This window comes from Salmo salar, chromosome ssa06, assembly GCF_905237065.1.
Source record: "Salmo salar chromosome ssa06, Ssal_v3.1, whole genome shotgun sequence".
NCBI classification, from domain to species: domain Eukaryota; kingdom Metazoa; phylum Chordata; class Actinopteri; order Salmoniformes; family Salmonidae; genus Salmo; species Salmo salar.
Genome location: NC_059447.1, coordinates 43,267,903 through 43,275,183, shown reverse-complemented (window position 1 = coordinate 43,275,183; position 7,281 = coordinate 43,267,903). Strand labels below are relative to the sequence as shown.

Here is a 7,281-nt window from a genome sequence, read left to right as displayed (position 1 = left end):
GCTGCGCCACTCGGGAGCCAGCTAAAAAGTAACCAGAGCCTTGCCTTGGCTCCAAGATAGAGCAGGTCCGCTGGAGCCATGGCCCAGTGAGACACGGGTGACATCACATGTAGATGGAAACAGAAAAGTCTGAGCCTTTTGGGTAAAACACTGGGGTAAATACTCATTGGGAAATGCACCAGGAGTGAAAATGACTCAAGGAATTATCTGCTGCTCAACAAACCCTGTTTCTGAAATCAATGTTGAGAGCCATATTCAATACATTTTCTGTATGTTAGTTGCGTAATTCATGTAACACATTTATAATAGTAACAGATTATAATAGTAACAGATTTTAATACAAAGTTGTATGACATGTTTGTGTGTGCGTACTAAACAATGTGCTGGAATACATTTGTCATACATACAGGACAATCTGTCTAAAATGTTTACAATATTTACCCAAGTTCACTTCAGACAACATTAAAGTGCCAATATGCAACTTTTTGTGCGACCTGACCAAATTCACATAGAAATGTGCTTTATAGATTTATCATTCTACTTGAAATCAAGTCTAAGAAGCGGTGGATCTGTTCTATATGCACTATTTCTATGCTGTTTTGTTTTTGTTACTTGTTTTGTACATCAGATTCAAACAGCTGAAATAATAATATTTTTGTTTACATTAAATATATTTCACAACGGTTTAGATGGTACAGTGATTCTCTACACTATACCAGCTTATTTTGTCACAAACTGAAATTTGGCGAACTACTAGAGTTTTAGCAACCAGGAAATGGTGGAGCGATAGTGCATAGTGCAATGGATTGGAAAATAACAGTTACTGATGTGCACACTACAAAGGTATCTTGAAAGATGCAACATTAATGTAAATTTGGCACATCTGGTTTTATACTTCTAAGCATTCATTTTTCATCAGATAAAAAACCGAGGGCCTGATCTAACTCTCAATGTTGAGGGCTGGGACTGTCATACAAATATGCAGTTGGAGGGAACAAGACAGAGTGTGTGTCAGAACTATTTTACTGGTCTGTTAATGGGAAATTGTCAAACTAAATAAGGCTAAATAAAGCAGTGAAGTGAACGTTTTTTTTTATTAAGTATGCCTGTCCCTTGTATTTGTGTATGGGTATATTTGGGTGTTAGAGAGGTTGTGAGAAAGTGTGTGTGAGAGAGAGTTTGTGCTTAGTTGGATGTTTGGTTTGTCACAGACTACTCCATAAATTGGTATATCTCTGTTAGCCACTCCCCATTTGACATACTGTATGTTGGAATGTAAAGATACGCATATGTTTACTGTTGTCCTATCCAACGTATTTCACCACAAAATACCAACGTCTCTGTGTAAGGTGAGTACAAATAATTTGATTGCATTCCTCTTGTAGAAAACTCACTATTGTTGTTTCCCTGCCACTCAATGTACATATTTTATGAATCATCACTTGATATAAAGAGCCTGCTGTTCATATTCGAAATGAAGTAACGTTATTCTGAATTTCAGTTCTATTTTCTTCATCTACATGATGGTCATATAGTCACTATTGTGAACCCATGAACTATTGTTAACTCACTTGACTATTTCCAACAGTCAGTAAGAGAACTACTCACAATCCAAAGAATTGAAAGAGCTCGATTGTCCAAAAGGACATACTGCCTAATATAAGGTTTAGTTATTTGGATTCTCAAAGACAGTTCAAATGAGAGAGCCATTCAGTCAGTGGAGTATGAATACTGTAAAAATTGTTGCACGGTATGGAGAAATTGAGAGATAGAAAACAATACTACTACTAAATCGTTATTTATTTTTTAGTAAAAAGTCCTCTTTAGGATATGATGGAGGCTCAGTAAATCAAATAATAATTCATTTGTTCCTCAAATTACTTTTTTTTTTATAAAGATATACTTAATCAAAATTATTCTCTCATATGTACAGCAAAATCTTCCCATTTGTAACAATCGTCTGACAGAGGGGACCAAGATGCAGCGTGGTAAGTGCTCATATTAACTTTAATGACACTTTAAATAAAACAAGAAAACGAAAGCCAACAGTTCTGCCAGGTGAACACACAAGACAGAAAACAACTACCCACAAAACCCCAAAGGAAAACAGGCTGCCTAAGTATGGCTCCCAATCAGTGACAACGATGTACAGCTGTCCCTGATTGAGAGCCATACCAGGCCAAAACAAAGAAATACAAAGCATAGAAAAAAGGACATAGAATGCCCACCCAAATCACACCCTGACCAAACTTAAATAGAGACATAAAAAGGCTCTCTCAGGTCAGGGCGTGACACCAGTAAATGTCAACCAGTTTTCTTTGCTTGGATTTAGATCTGAATCCAAGATGTTTGCATCAATAACTCCTCTTATATACAATGTATGATCTATGTTATATTGTTTTCCAATTCATTAACTTTAGTGACCTTTTCATGGCAATGTGGGAAATACAAATCTTGGAATGCCTGAACGAACTTCCATGTGGATTTCAGTGACCTAAGACGTTTTTTTATTTATTTCTGTCCTTTAATATTACACCCAAATGTAGTAAATATACCCATTGTTGTGATGTTGATGTGACGTCTTTGCCCATTGGGATGGCAATTGCAAAATCTTATAATAACTTTATTTTAAAAATCCCTCATTAAATTCTTTCTGTCTATCCCCTGCCTTTGTCATACCACATTTGTCAATTCTCTCTCTTCCCAGCACCTGCAATGACTGTCAACCTTTTACTCTTCCTCCTCCTCCTCCCTGTGTGTCACGGCTGCCACACTGGCTCCTTCACCGACTGCCAGAAGGCTCCGTTCGTCCCCGGTCACAACCTGGCTGGAGATGGTTTTGACATCGTCAAGATGCAGACCTCCGGCGCCTTTGTGGTGGATGTGCGGAAGTTCATGGTGGGTGGGCACGCCGGTAACTGCACCCTGTGCACCAACACTCTGATGGACAACCAGGTCCAGAAGTTACCGCTCTCCGTACTGGACTGGCGCATAAAGGTGACGTGTCGTCGGAGCCTCAGCAGCCAGATGTACGAGTCGAGCAGCTCCGTTCTGAAGGAGACCGCTAACTCTGCCAACGTCAGCTGGAAGGTTGGCCTGGGCATCAAGGGCATTGCCGGGGTTGCTGTTGGAGGTACACACTCCAAAACTGCCATGTCCGCCAGAGACCACTCCACCAAAGACAAGTTCTCTTTCACCAGCCATGAATTCAAATGCAAATATTAAAACGCGAGTCAAGATTTTGATTTTAGTGCCATAGCATGTAAATTAATGCAGTCTAAAGCAAAAAAAGCCAACAGCAATTTATATAGATTGCATACGGAAAACAACAGTGTTCTCCATGTTGTTGAAGTTGTTTTCATTCCACATACCTCTCTCCCTGTCCTTAGCTTCCGCCTCTGAACCCAACCTCCCCTGAACCAGGAGTTTCAGGACTCCCTAAAAAACCTCCCCAGCACGTACACTCACAAGACCGGCCCTGCCTACAGCCACTTCATCTCCATCTATGGCACCCACTACATCCGCAAGGTGAACTTGGGGGGCCGGGTGCACTCCACCACAGCCATACGCACCTGTGAGATGGCCATGAGCAGCCTCTCCCTCCATTCTGTCAGCAACTGTCTGGGGGTGGAAGCCAGTGGCACCATCAAGGGTGTCACGATCAGCGCCGAGACCAATTACTGCAAGTCCCAGAGCAAAAAACTGAAGACAGGCCATAGCTTCGGAGCCACCTTCTCGGACCGCGTCACCGAAGTGCAGGGCGGCAACGTTGAGGTTGTGGACATCCTCTTCAACCCTGACATTAAGTCTGGCTATAAAACCTGGCTGAAGTCCCTGAAGAAGGTCCCTGGTGGGGTCTCTTACCAGCTCAGCTCCTTGCACTTCCTGGCCAGAGACAACCCCATCCTTAAGGCCAACCTGCGCAATGCCATCAGAGACTACATCCAGAAGTACGCTGTGTCCACCTCCTGCCCTTCTGCTTGCAAGACGGGGAGACGCAACAAAGACTGCATCTGTAAGTGTAGCGGTCACAGGAACGTGGACTCCAACTGCTGCCCCGGTAAACCGGGCGTGGCCAGGATGAATGTGACGGTGGTCCGAGCTACGGGGCTCTGGGGCGACAACTTATCTAAGACAGATGGCTACGTCAAGGTCTTCTACGGAAAGCAAGGCGGTTCCACTCCTGTGATCTGGAACAATGACTTCCCCTACTGGAACTACAGGATTCAGTATGGAACGGTGGATTTGAAAAGTAGACAGTGAGTTTTTTTTCAATTTTTATGTTAAATAGTCATATCCGTCTCTTGAGGGTTACTATGTATAGGCTTCCTGTACAAAGGAATAAGTGGAGCAGCAAGACATATGTTAAGGGTGTTTTGGGCTCTCTGTGTCTTTGTCGGTGGGATCTCCAGGGTAGTTTCCAGTTTGGTAATTATGCTGCCTAATTCTATAAAACCTTGTAAGAGTAAAAAAAAAAAATACATTTAGAAAAAAAATACATTTAGCGAGCATTGTGAATATTTTGTGTATTACCACTGCTCTTACTTAGAGTGCTCTCTCTCATTCACCCACTCTCTGTGTTCCCTAACAGAGCCTTGAACTTTGAGGTGTGGGACCATGACCACAGATGGAACGATGACCTGCTAGGAAAGGGCTCCATAATCCCTCAAAGGGGCATGAACGTCAACCAAAGTTTCAAGTTGAAACACGGTACGATTTATGTGTCCCTGTCTGTGGTTTGCGGCCCCAGCCTTAAAGGAGCCTTCTGTGATCAGTATGCCCCCTCGCCTGGGTCCCAGGGTAGGCTGAGTTATGTCCATGACTGGGACAGAAAGACAGAGATGCTTACCCACCCTCTTCCAGGGTTCTCACAGTAAACGGAACAGGACCGGTGCCCTTCATGTTAAATGAGTTACTTAATTATAATATAATAATATGCCATTTAGCAGATGCTTTTATCCAAAAGGACTTACAGTACAGTGCATATATTTCAGAGTATGTGACCTCCAGCGGGAATCAAACCCACAACCCTCTAACCAATGCTCTTGACATCTGAGCCACATAGGACTATTTACTCCTCTTCACTCCCTGTGGAGCATAAGGCCGCAACAACACATGACAAGCCAGACGGTCCTTTGCAGTTTTCTCTTTGCTTCACCTTTGTTACATGAGGCTAATGGTAAATCAGTTCAAAAATATTCATTAAATCTATAGGTCAACCAATTAGCTTGCGTTGAGAAGCTCGGTCTTTCCTTTCCAAGGCAATAAAATGATTCATTGCTTCAGGGTTGCCACTACATTCGTATCGTTTTTCTTTCTGTCAGAAAACTAAATAATTTCTCAATATTGACCTATTTTTTTTTTTTACAATCTATGTAATGTCTGATACATCCAAATAGTTGGGGTTTCAGTATTACTCGTATAACTGTGACACATGAAAAAAAACTTCTTCGAAGTAATGTGAAAGGAGGGATTTTAGCTCTACTTGAGGCTTGCTTGAAGGGGAACATTACGCAAATGCTTTTGCTGATTCATTACCACCCAGATGAAGTGGGTGAGACCACTGACTCTGGATGCATCACTCTGGATGGTTGCAAATGGCATCCTATTCCATTTATAGTGCATTACCTTAGACCAGGGCCCATAGGGCTCTGGTCAAAAGTAGTGCACTATATAGGGAATAGGGTGCCATTTGGGACCCATCCTCTGCATTAGACGAAGGTAACAGAAATATGACCACATTCCCCAACTGACATGACACTTGGCAACAGCTGAGAAAGCAAATGTGCCTTACATGTCACTTACATTTAGTTTTCACTGTATTTATTCTTTTTTTGGTGTAATTATGTTACTTTCCTTTCACATGTTTAAACTTTGTTAATGAAAATTACATTTGATAATTGAATTTTCTATTTTCTGCTTGTACTGTCATTCAATAAACTGAGTAGGCCTATCATGGTGCCAGGGATTATTTATCTACTGAATAATTAGATACTTTGGGGCTGAATCCTACCTGTGGGCTGAATTTACACGTGTTAACCCAGACTTTCATGTAAACCATGTTATTGGGGTCAATGGTAGACATGAGAATTCAAGTTATTCATGAATATCAAGTTACAGTAGGATTTGGCCCTGTATTCCTTTACAGAGAAACAAAAATATTTCACACATGTACAATCACATGATTTCACATGAAATGTCACGTGAAATCATGTGAAAACATGTTTTTGGAACACTTCACATGTGATCACGTTTTCACATGTGCAGCTTCATGTTATCACATGTTGCTTTACATGTTGCCACATATTATCATATTAACTCCACATAAGATCATGCGTTCACATGAAATTCAAGGGTTGGGTGATGACAGTTTAGAATTCTAATTATAATGGCTGATTATTTGGAAAAGGATAATCACCTCTCAAGATTAATTCCTGGAGTTAAAATGTTTTTATGACTTTTTGAAGGGAGCACTTGTGGTGTATACGACATGTATAATCTCTGACTTACCTACCTCTTGTAACGATCGTCTGAAAGAGGGGACCAAGATGCAGCGTGGTAAGTGGTCATAATTTATTATAAATGACGAAACACTTAAACAAAAACGAAAGCCAACAGTTCTGTCAGGTGAAAAACACAAGATAGAAAACAACTACCCACAAAACCCCAAAGGAAAACAGGCTGCCTAAGTATGGCTCCCAATCAGCGACAACGATGTACAGCTGTCCCTGATTTAGAGCCATACCAGGCCAAAACAAAGAAATACAAAAACATAGAAAAAAGGACATAGAATGCCCACCCAAATCACACCCTGACCAAACCTAAATAGAGACATAAAAAGGATCTCTCAGGTCAGGGCGTGACACCTCTAGATCATGTATTTTTTATTTCAATTGTAGGCCTTAACTCCGAGTCCTTTTCAGCAGGCCTGGTTTTGTGAAGACAGCTGGGAACTTCTAAGAAGTGATAAGAACAGGTTACCCAGATGGCATCAGTTAAAACAAGCAATGTGCACAATGGGATTTCATTACTGTATCTATTTCACACTACTCAGCCAAACTGAGCTGAGCCAAACTGTGCCGAGTCAAGCCGCACTGGGCTGAACTGGTTACGCATCCACCATAGTTACTGTAACGCTGCAGAACAATGTGAAAAGAAATGGTCAGAGCCAGCAGGGTATAGTTCAGGTCAGCCCTATAGTGTGAATCAGGCATACAGTATGTATCATGTAATGACTATCAGGGTCTCCTTCAGGATATACCCCCTTTTCAGTGAGGTGAA

At 41.5% G+C, this 7,281-nt stretch overlaps 1 pseudogene; it reads left to right on the top strand.

Annotated features, from left to right (window-relative positions):
• Window positions 1–1,236: 1,236 nt before the first annotated feature.
• On the top strand, window positions 1,237–5,959 carry LOC106607416 (perforin-1-like; annotated as a pseudogene).
• Window positions 5,960–7,281: the final 1,322 nt, after the last annotated feature.